Below are 12,452 nucleotides of genomic sequence, written 5' to 3'. Positions count from 1 at the left end.
CCTCTGAAAAACTAGGCAATCTGGGACGCACCAAGGGCTTCCGCAACTGGGACTTGATCGGCATCTCCCAAATCAAGGATATCTGGGGCCCTACAGGGATCCGCACGTTCGCCCAACTGCGAGACACATATGAGCTGGCACACACGGAATACTTTAGATACTTACAGGTGCGACACTCCCTACAGGCTAATATCCCACCGGAGACCAAACTACCACAAACCTCCCCGCTTGAAGATAGGTTACTGGATGGACACCTCACAGAACACGCCATATCACTTACGTATAAAAAACTAATCAACAACCCCCCCGATATGCTCCTGCCCCTTAGAGAAAAGTGGGTCGCCGATGGGCTGGAGATAGACGACGAGGAATGGCTAAATGCTTTGGCTTCCCCACGGGAAGTCGCGATATCAGCCCAACTGCGACTTATCCAACTAAAGATCCTACATAGAATTTATATCTCCTGCACTAGACTACACACAATGGGTAGGGCGGACACAGTACTCTGTAGGAGGGGATGTGGGGGTACGGGTACCTTCTTCCATGTGTTATGGGACTGCCCGAAGATTCAACGGTATTGGAGAAGGGTGGTACAGTGTATGGAGGAGGTATGGGAGGTGGAAATTCGCCCGGAGGCCAAGAGGTGTCTCCTTAACATATGGGAGCCAACGGACCTGCCACCGAAGGGGAGGCTCTGGGTGACGCTCGGACAAATGGTAGCGAAAAGGAACATTGCCAGACTCTGGGGAAGCCCTATTCCACCAAAGCTGTCGGACTGGCACAGCGATATGGACTGGTGTATGCTGCAGGAAAAGACTGTGTATGTAGCGAGAGGGTGCCCCCGGAAGTGGGTGGAAGTGTGGTCCAACTGGAATGATTTCAGGGGGGGGCATCTGCGAGCCTCCTTCCGCCGCGCAGGACGGCTCAGGAGCTGTGTAGGAATCCCAACGCTCTTGTTGCTCCAGGTGCTATAGAGTGGGGTGCTGAGGTCGCACCACCGGTACGTAGGTATTTACGGTGCTCAACGTGGTGACCTTGTTTTAGGTAGTTGGGGGGGGGCAGTTTAATCGTTAGGCGCCCTTGCGCCCTTGTGGTACTATGATCGTTAGGCGCCCATGCGCCACTGTGGTACTATGCCTATGTTGTATGGCTGTAACAAAGAGAAAATGAGTCCTGCACTATCCTTCTCTAAACTGTGAGACACTTGCACCTTATAACGCCGCCGTACCCCCGGGTTGATGGCACCGGGCTGTGTTCTATACGACAAAATGCATGTGTACAAACTGCATGGCCAGCCCGAGGGGTTGTAGGCTGAAAGCTGTGTATTGTGGAACACTACAATAAAGGTCTTCAAAAAAAAAAAAACATATATTCTCAAACAAACTTTACACTCAAAATGAAGCTAGCACAAGAACTCTTGAGGCATTGTGCACTATTAATCCTTCTCAATTTTAAACAAACCATGTTTAAAGAAAAACACTACCCTCACCATATACATGAAATTTTCATCAGCCTTACTGAACATAGATCACAATGTAAACATATATGCTATTTCTTAATAGATGTACACCTTCAAACCATCTTTCCCAAAATAGATACCTGGTATCTTTAAGCAAACTCAAACGTCCCACCATATATATAGCTATGTGCAAGCACAATAACTATATCTCACCATCTAAGCATATGCAAAGTGGTCATATACGTTTAAAACCACATTGACCAACACTTCCCAAAATATACCTAACAAGTATTTGTTCTTTCTAATTCATATACATGCAGACAGCATGTTCTCATCTTTTATTTCTCACTACACTATTCCTGTTTAATAATGTTACTAAAAGTACCACAACTCCCAGAATGCAAATGACAGATGTATCTATTCTGCACATGATGTTTAGACATTTAATACATTCTTAGTTCCTCATTGCAACTTTCCACAAAACTATACTGGTATTTTCCAATAAAATACACAATGTAATAAACAGGCACTAATTAATTTTTCTCTGACTTCCTAAAACATTCACCACTAACCCCATAAACACATACCTTCTAATAAATACAGTTCATCTCATATATTTTTCTCATCACTGTGAAACTCCTTTTAATCGAAGTCCCATATATATCTTCATTTCTAATGTACATCTTAAAAATCATTATAAAGTTATATAAGTACCACTGAATTCAGTTGTAGATTATATTGGTCTTTCTACATGGTTTGGACACTGTTAAGATTTGTAAAACTAAGCACAAGAATGCTACACCATTTTCATACAAAGCAAGTCTAAAATGGCAACCTCTTAGACTTTCCACTCTATCATCATGAGAAAGGCAACAAATAAAATCATGTCTTTCATTTTAGACTACTGCAACTCCACTTGTGAATGGTTAGCATCTGTTAACCCTTTCACTCTCTTTCGAAACAAGGTTCCTGTTGCCTCGTTTTCGCAATGTTTTCATGATTATCGTGGAATATATGCAAGAAAAAAGGAAGTTCTAACTGATATCTAGCTTAATTTTCTGAAATTTAAATACTACACAACTGTTTATTACATAGTCCTGAGTTGGAAATTAAAACTTGCCATTACTTACATTGAGTCATCACTCCTCAACGTTTCAAAAATAATTCTGACTCATTAACAGCCTCCCCCCCCCCACAATACAGTCTTAGCTCACTGTTTGCTAGCAACCCAGTGGAACCAGAACATTCTGCTTTCAAATAAGATAGAGTAGGTGTGGGTTACTCCACAGATTTAAAAGGATTTCCATGTCTGAATTTCATTTCTTTTTTTAAACAACAGCCAATAACTAAGACTTCTTTCTGAGCCATCTAACACAGTACCTCACTTTATTCATTTTCATGCTGACAGCATCCAATTAACAAATTGAAATTACATAATAATATTGGTAGAAATGTAAACTATATAGATACTGAATAATTTAATATATTAAAATAAAGTGTACATATGTAAATAATTTAGAACACAAAATTACAATAATAAACTCAAAAACATGTAACATAAGTAAATTACAAAAGAAATGATAATATATCAACAGAAAATATATAAAACATTATTTTTAAAAATGATAAAATAAAAAAGATTTGTTTTAGTAACTAAAAATTATAATTTACATTTAAAAAATGTGTTTACATTTTGTTACTCTTTAATTATAAAAAAGGACCCATCCTAAGCACTTGTACTTCCCAACAACCCAATATAAATATACAACTAAAGCATACATTAAATATAAACATAAATAAATATTTTTTTATTATCTATTTACTTTAATGTTTATTTTCACTTGAATGGTTTTATACTACTCCCATCTGTAAACCCCACTATTTGTTAACACTCAGATAAAACATACAAACACAAAATATTTAAAAATAAAATTAACAAACTTTACAAATGAAATATTTGAAAATATTTTCAAATTTAAAATGCATTAGAAAAAATCTAAATAAATAACATTTAAAGAAATTTCATCACAAACAAAAATAATAAAACAAGATAGAAAATGTAAATTACAATTATAGTGCAATAATAGAAATCATTACAAGCAAAAACCTAGACAGAATGATATTAACTACATTAACTATATTTCAAACTATGATATATTACTTTTCGATATTAACATACTAAATAAAAGAACAATATATTTACCCCGATATTATGATGCTGTTGATATTCTGTTTTTGATATTATGTACCATCGATATTTAGGGTTTACACCTATATGAATATATCTGCTAGGTTGGGCTTACCTAGATTTTGCAAACTGCCATGAGACAAGATAAAGAACATAGTTGTGGAAAGATATAATGATGTACAATCCCTAAAATGAAAAATGCTTGAAACAGTAACCGGAAGATTACATACAGTTCTAATGAGTAGCTTTGCTAATCTCTGTTTTGAGTGAGCTTGAACGAAACTATAGATGCACGAGCTAAGGTTTAACAACACTAATGTCTCCTAATGTAAAAGGGGGAGAATATGTCTCTATGAAAGATTATCTGTTACTGCTTTCATGGAACATCACAGGGCTTAATTCCAAGCTAAAGCATGATGAATGGTGTAAGTTTGATAAAAACTATGATATATGCTGTGCTCAGGAGACATAGCTGATTGAAGAACTGGCACTAGAGAAGTTTAACTCATTCCACATACCACCACCAGCAATGTAAAAATAAGGAAGGTCTAATGGTAGTTTATTAATATGTATATCAAATCCTAACCAAAGATCAGAACAATAACAAATGCTTAGAGGTGTTGCAGACAATTTCCAGTATGTGAGACTGACCCTACAGAAACACTGAAGGAATAACTGAGGGCCTGATTACGAGTTTGGCGGTCTTGGAGTGGGCCCCCACGCCAGCAACCCGCTCCAAGACACAAGGCCAAACTCATGGTCAGTTCACTTGCCAAATTACAAATTGTAATCCTGGTGGTGGTCCTGCAGCAACAGTCTCATGGTGGTGCCTTTCTAAGGCTTATAGGAGAGCCTTAGAAAGGCACTGCTGCAGCCCGTTTCTGCACAGACAGAAAGGCACAATGCTGGGCATTTCTGTCTGTGCAGGAACAGGGGTGTAAAAATACAGGAGGGTACAACATGTGCCCCACTGCAAGTACCCTGGTGCCCCCTTAGTTTCCTAACCGCCAACCTTTTCATGGAGGCCTCACTGCCATGATAAGGGACACCGTGAGGAAACAATTAAAATGCTCTGCGGTGCGGCAGCGGCACTACCAGCATATTACAGCCTCACACCACTGTGCAACCACCGGGGGATCAGGGATGTGGTGGTCCCATTGCTGTAGTTGTAATATAGCGGGTGAACCGCTAGTCTGCAGGTCCAGGGACCGCTACCACGGGTTCAGCGGCCCCATAGACTGCCAAAACTCGTAATTAGTCCCTGAGTCATTACATATTTGGGACGTTTATACCCCTCCCACGCAAGAGGACAAAGGGACTATACATTATCAAATCCCTTGAAAAAACCATGACCCCAGAAATACATTGGTAAAACAAAGACTCCTTGTTTGTGGGGAGACCTGAATATTACTCCGTCCAAGGAATTTAGTGGGAATGTCATGGAGAACAAGAATGAGATATAGGCTATTCCATTACCCATTTTATTGTGGGGTAGAAGTTATAAACAAGGCACATGTTTCATAGAGGTAAATTTTGAACAGCGGAATGCTATTCTGAATGGGAGTTCTGCCTCAGAAACTCCTTGCTTGATTGATTATATATTGGTCAGCATGGAGGTCTGGCACATTATGAGGGACCTGAAGTTATCTAGAGGGATGGAGAGTGACAACAACCCATTGGTTACAACATTCAAGAGTGCTTTATTACCAGGATGCAGCATATATCCCAGGGGATTATGCCATGTAAACCAATAGAGCTAAAGTTCACCCTAAACAGTAGAACAGTCAAATGGTAGTGTCTGAAGTATGACTTTTGCTAATGATTGATTTGACTATGGGTATAAAAAACATCCTTGAAGAGAAAGCAGAGAGCAAGGATGTTGTTCTTCATGATTTTGAGTAACTGATGACAAAAATGGCAGACTACAAATCATGTACACACTCTACTACCATTAATATTTTTGCCACAAAATTCAATTGGCTCGATAAAGAATGTTGGCAGAACAAACATGATCTTTCATGGTTACTAACCATACACAATTGTAGTCTAAAGTGTTTTTAAAGAGGCAAGAAAAAAGAGAATATGGGCAGAAGTACAGAAAGCCATAGGTGATAAACACAAGAGATTTTTTGGGAGTTCGTTTTGTTCAGATATCAAGATAAAGGTCAAAATATGGAATGCCACATTTCTGCCCATGACTGGAATAATTAGGTCCACATGTGTTTAGATTATGATAAAGGTAGAAGATAGGAAATTCCAGGATGTTATCTGACTGAATCTGTAAAAAAAACTGCTTCTATTGCTCTTTCCGAGGCATTGTCTCTACTGTGATTCCCTTGGTGGGATCAATATGGCTTAGAATTGGGGCCTGCCCAAGTAAAGGATCGTTTTAATTTCTGGAAATTTATTTCTGCTTCTGGACTCTAGGAAGGACATTCAGAAATATTCTTCTTTTTTACTGTATTATATATGAAGCGTGTCTTATGCGCAAAATCCTTCATAAATTGCTGATAGCAGTTAGGTAGTTCAAGAAACATTATGTCTCATTAATAGAAGTTGGAGGTGACCAGAGGTGACCAGTGGAGAATAGAAAAAACTTTCTTAAAATCCATAGTGAGATCTTTATTCTCCCAGGTATTCTATATCCTCTCTTTCAGACTTGAATTGTTCAGATTAACATGACAGTTGATTTTGTTGTGGTTTGGAAAGAACAAAAAGAGATGCCTGTTAAAGCGAGCCCACCTTTCCAGGGGTCAGCGTTCTAGCTTCCTTCACATACCGGCCATAAAAACCACACTGGCGCGAGCGCACAGCGGGCGCCCGCAGCGAGCATGCCGAAGGCACACCAAAGGCAAGCCCGTCTGCGCCCGTCAGTGCCCGGAGCGGGCTCAGGACCAGAACCCTTGGCCAAAACGGGGCGCGCTTCTTCACCAGGAAACAACTGTTCGATCTTAGGAGAGGTGAGTGTTGTGCACCCCAGGTTTATCTTGCAGAAGAAATGAGGGAACAGTTTACTTGTGCAGCCTGTAAGTTCAGGCTAAACGCGATGCGGAGCTCCACCAATGTCGCGGATGACACAGGGTCAGCGGAGACCGGGGCAAACGAGGCAGAGATTGAAAACTCAGGGTGCTGCGCAAATCCCCCCCCCCCGACTTGTAAAACCTAGAATGCTCCCCTGATCAAAGGCGCCAAACCAGGGCACGATCAGCTGCTGAAATGCACCTTACTAACCACGCATTCTCTCGTGAAGCATAAATATCAGCTAGAATGTTTGCTACAGTTTGACATGCCAAACATAATTTTCCTGACCGCAACCTGGACCGATGAATCATCAGATTGTGACTGGAACACAGCCCTTCCTCCAGGGTACACCGTTAGCAGACAAGATAGGATGGGGAACATAGGGGGTGGAATAGCCATAATTCACCGAGAGCACATAAAGGTGCGAGTCTAACAAATCTTTGAGCTCCCAGCAGAGCTGATGCGTTTTTTCTTTAAACTAAGCAACACCTCCTCTTTCCAAGGTTTTCTTGTCTACCAGCCACCGGGCCTGAGAACAGCTTTCTCTCAAGCCCTCCAGACACTATTAGAGTCCTGTCTAGACTTTCCTTCAATCACCATCTTAGGTGATTTCAACTACCATCTGGAGCTAGACACTAACTCTGACACTGCCAGACTCTAGGATAATCTTGCAGCATATGGGCTCACTCAATTAGTGTCCAAACCCACACACTCAGCCGGTCACACGTTGGACGGCATATTTACCCAATAATCCTAACATCTCAGTGACCAAGACGTTGCCACTACCCTGGACAGATCATAGGGCAATCTACTTTGATATTAGGGCAAGAAGCACCTTCACGCCAAGCCCTGGAAGACCTTCCAGGTTGAGGATCAGACGATGGAATAAGATACAGGGGAGGGATCTAGAAAACGCTCTTAGCAGCTGCCCTCCCACACTGGTTTCAGACAATGATGAAGCAGCATACCAGTTCGACAACTGGATTCGCACTGCGGTTAACCATGTTGCACCTGAAACCACCATCTCAGTGAAAGAGCCTCACCAACCGTACCTTGGTATGGGCTAGACCTCAAATGGATAAAAATTGACTGTAGAAGAAGTGAACGAATTTGGAGGTCAGATTGCAGCAAGGAGCATAAAGAAGCCTATAACTTAAACCTAGAAAAATACAAGGAGGCCATTATTGAAGCAAAACGGGTCTATTTCACCATAAAAATCGAGGCCGCCAGTAACTCCTCTAGGGAGCTCTTCAAATCCATTCAACTGTTAGTCAAACCCACCCAGAATAATCAGTTAAGACCAGATCAAGCTTTCTGCAACAAATGGCTATATTCTTTCAAAGCAAGGTTCACCTGATTTATAACGACCTCCTCAACACCCATGCTGTCGCACTTATCGGTAATAGCACAGCGCAGGAGGAAAAGACTGCGCCTGTTCAACTAGTCTGTTTTCGGCTACTCTCCCTGGAAGAGGTCAATAATCTCATCCTATCTACTAAGTCAGGCTACCCTAGTGACCCTTGCTCTTGCCCACCATCGATTACACATTTAACATCTCGCTATATCAGCGCTCAGTTAACCCCCCTCTTAAACCAAGTCATAGAGTCTGGCATTTACCCCGCCACGTGGAAAAGAGCCTGCATCAGGCCAATCCTAAAAAAAAACAGCCCTTGACCCCACTGACACAAAAAACTACAGTCCAATCTCAGGGCTGCCGATGGCGGCCAAGATCCTGGAAAAAGCGGTTAACAAGGAGTTAACCCAACATCTTGAAGCCAGTAATCTGCTCGATCCGACACAGCATGGTTTTAGACCTCGCCATTCCACAGAGACGGCCTTGATAATGGCAATGGAGGAGATACGGATAGTGATGGAAAAGGGGGGCAGAGCCGTCCTCGTTCTCTTAGACCTATCGGCAGCATTCAACACCGTGAACCACACGGTGTTAGTGCAGCGGCTGATGGACGTGGGAATCGAGGACACGGCTCCGGCCCTCCTCTCCTCCTTCCTAACAGCCAGGGAGCAAAACATAGTCTGGGACAACATACAGTCCGATACTTTCCAACTCCCGTGCGGAGTGCCACAAGGTTCCGCTCTGTCTCCCACACTGTATAACGTGTATGTCACCCCTTTGGCCAAACTTGTTAGAAAGCACGGTTTCTCATTGGTCTCCTATGCCGATGACTCACAGGTCATAATATCGGTCGCAGAACAACCACTGATCATGGCCAGCAGCTTCCACGCCTGTCTGGCAGATATTATGAGCTGGATGAGCCAAAACTTTCTTAAAATCAACACGGAGAAAACTGAGGTACTGGAGTTCGGCAAAGTTCCCTCACTATGGAATAAACCTGGCAGGTGATTGTCCTTCCCCCACTTCCAAGGTTAGGAACCATGGTGTGATCTTTGACAATCAACTCAACTTCTCAACCCCGGTAAACCGTCTAACCTCCTCCTGTTTTTACTCATTGAAAAGTCTCCGTAAGATCTTCCCATTCATCCCACAGGAGCTTCAAAAAACAGTCGTAGTAGGGCTCTTTCTCTCAAAATTAGACTATTACAATGCCTTGTTTATGGGTATTGACAAGTCTCAGAAAACCAAACTTCAGTCACTGCAAAACCAAAAGGTCCCTCCACCTCGGCAGCCATAAGGTCACCTCACTGGCTCCCTGTCCAGCAATGAGTCGAATTTAAGGCCCTCTGCACAGTACACAAGTCTCTCTATGGAGGTGGGCTGGCTGAGATCCAGAGGCTGTTCTCCTGTTACTCTCCCACCAGAACCCTCAGATCCTCGAACTCGGGCCTTGTTAGCACCCTAAAAATACGCACAGCTAAGTGGGGTGGCCGGAGCCTATCATACTACGCGGCAAAGCTCTGGAACCATATGCCGACTAAGCTGCGACTTCAACCTAATGGGATGCTTTTCAGAAAATCGTTGAAGACCTGGTTGTTCCCGGCAAACTAAATTCCTAAGTCTACAGCATAGTTCTCCCTGCTCACACACTCAGCGCCAAGACGCCTCGGCATTCGAGCGCTTTAGAAGCTACTATCCTATCCTATCCTAATGTCGCTGAATGTTTTATAAAAATAACAAAATCTGGAGGTCGATGGCAACATGTTGACGAAGTATGTCAAAAAACACAGAACTGATGAACTCTTGAAAGACTGTAGGATCATTACAAAAGCTGAAAGGCCTTACACTGTATTCAAAGAAGTGAAGGGAGTATGGAAAGCTGTTTTACACTCGTCATGCAATTTTTCAAACACAGTATCTCCTTTAACAGCTTCTGAATGTTCTTTGATCAAGGAAACACCCAGTGATTAGCAACCCTCAATATAAAATCCTTGTATGCCAACATTCCTCAGAGGGAGGCCCTACGATATATCAGGTCCACTTTAGTCACCGGATTGCATCCCATCCAAGTTCCCACTGACTTTATTGCTGCCTTGTTGCAAGTTGCACTAACATGCAATAATTTTGAATTTGGAAATGTCTATAGCTATCAAGTAAAGAGAATAGCGATAGGTGCTGGATTTGCACCGGATCTAGCAAATGTATTTATGGACATATTTGAACAGGCACACATTTTCAATGAGCCTGATCTCTTTCTAATTATAACAAAAACACAGTGATGCGATGGAACCAATCAAATATCTTTTTCTCAAAATGTGAAGAATACCATAAATTATTCCTTCACTGTGAGTTATTTACTTTTTGAAAATAATCATATATTAATAATGTCATTGTCTGGACACAGATTCCTTTGACATATCCCTTTTATCAATATACAAATGAAGTATCGAATATTCAATTACACACATAAATAAATGAACACAAATCAATCAATCCAACAAAGGAAAAACAAACAACAAGGAACATTTAATCCATTCCTTATTCCCCTATAGCAAATTATGGATGTTCGCACTTTTTTCGTGAGCATTCCATTGTTTAAAGTCACCCCACTAGGGGGTGACTTTAAACTATACTACTACAATAGTACTAGGGGGTAATGGCATTTACACCCCTTTATACAATTTCTTAGTACTATATACGTCAATTCAACCAGTGATTTCAATTCCTCAGGGGCTCTTTATGTTCAAAATAGTCGACGCGTTTCAGCCCAACTTGCTTGCGGGCCTCATCAGGACTAGGGTATATAAGGATATATCTCCTGGGACAACATCTATAATATAAAAAAACATTAACAATATGTACAACTATATATATAGATCTCTTTCTAATATCACACAGTGAATGAGGTACATAGATAATGTCTTTATAGATAATATCTGGAGCAGGTACTCGTGCTAGCTCCCCCTGTGACAGTTCTCCTGTCTAGCTTGCCTGGAGTCCTCCACCCTCTGCTGCATGTGAACCTGCTGCCCTTTATTTGTGCCTCTTCTGGTTGTTTCTTGCTCTGTTGTGCCTTTTTTGCTTATTTTCTGCACTCTGTTTTACCTCTTTCTGCTTTTTTTTCTGCTCTCTGTTTTATCTTTTCTTCTCACTTTTCTGCCCTCCATTTTGCCTTTTCTGCTCGTTTTTGTGCTGCTACCTGTTTTTACCTTTTCTACTTGTTTTTTCTACTGATTCCTTCCCTCTTCCAGCTGTTTTCCTCCTGTTGCCGTTTCCCTCCTCCCACCACCCAGCGGCCCACCCTCCTCCCATGAACTACTTAATGTAGGCCATAGCGTGACTCCAATGAGACAATTCTCCTGTCCAGCTTCCCTGCAGCTGCTACCGTCTGCTGGCTGTCTACCAGCTGCCTTCTGTTTGTTCCATCTCTGCTCATTTCTTGCTTTGTTTTGATTTTCTGCTTGTTTTTCTGCCCTCTGTTTTGCCTTTGCAGCTCGTTGTTCTCCCTCTGTTTTGCCTTTTCTGCTCGTTTTTCTGCCATCTGTTAGGCCTTTTCTGCCTGTTTTGCTGCCATCTGTTTTGCCTCTTCTGCTTGCTCATTTTTCTGTCCTCTGTTTCGCCTTTTTCTGTTTTTTTCTGCCCTCTTCCTGGTTCCTTATGCTACATTCTCTAACGAGAGACTACCAACAATACAGGGCATTTTGAGTGCTCTCAAAAGGCTTCAGCCCGTTTCAGAAGGTAGGCGATACCAATGTTCCTGCACCGAAACAACTGGTTGCTCAAAGCCCATTCGACACAGATGATGTTGAGTCACCTGCATGCCCATGTCTCCCCTGTCTTCTTACTGTCTCCTGATCATAGGGTCAGTGCTAGACACAACATCACCTTGAGCTTTCCTGCCTCTCTAGATGATCAATTACATTTAAGGTATGATTCTGATGTTTCGGAAGGAAGCTCAAGTCCCAGTACTGATGGTCTTCCACCTGCTAAATCTGCACGGGTGAGCTGCTCATATGGAGAAACGTTAAATCAGAGGCCGCTGGTCTACTAAACATTATTCTGCTAAAACTGATGGTGATTAGCTAGCACCCAAATGTCTCCCTTTCAACCCTTGTCATCCAGTTTGTTCAATTCACAAAGGGGTATTTCAACATACAGGGAGGAGGAGATGCTCTGTCGAGAAGCGATGAGGCTGTGGGCTTGGGCGCACCAGCAAGATGTCTAGTGAGTCACCCGCTCTCTGAACATGCAGACAGCCAGACTCAGTTAAATGCATCTTTCAAACCATGAATGACGCCACTATCCAGGAGAGATCACCTCAAGTGGATCTCTTTAACACTCAAAACAACATCCATTGGCTGCGCAGTTCTCTACCCTCCAGTGTCTGCTACAGAGAGCCTTGGAAGCATTTCCATTGAGGTGGGACTTAC

The sequence above is a fragment of the Triturus cristatus genome, chromosome 4_1 (genome assembly GCF_964204655.1).
Source record: "Triturus cristatus chromosome 4_1, aTriCri1.1, whole genome shotgun sequence".
NCBI lineage: Eukaryota > Metazoa > Chordata > Amphibia > Caudata > Salamandridae > Triturus > Triturus cristatus.
The sequence above is the reverse complement of the archived record's forward strand: the minus strand, read 5'-3'. Positions refer to the sequence as shown.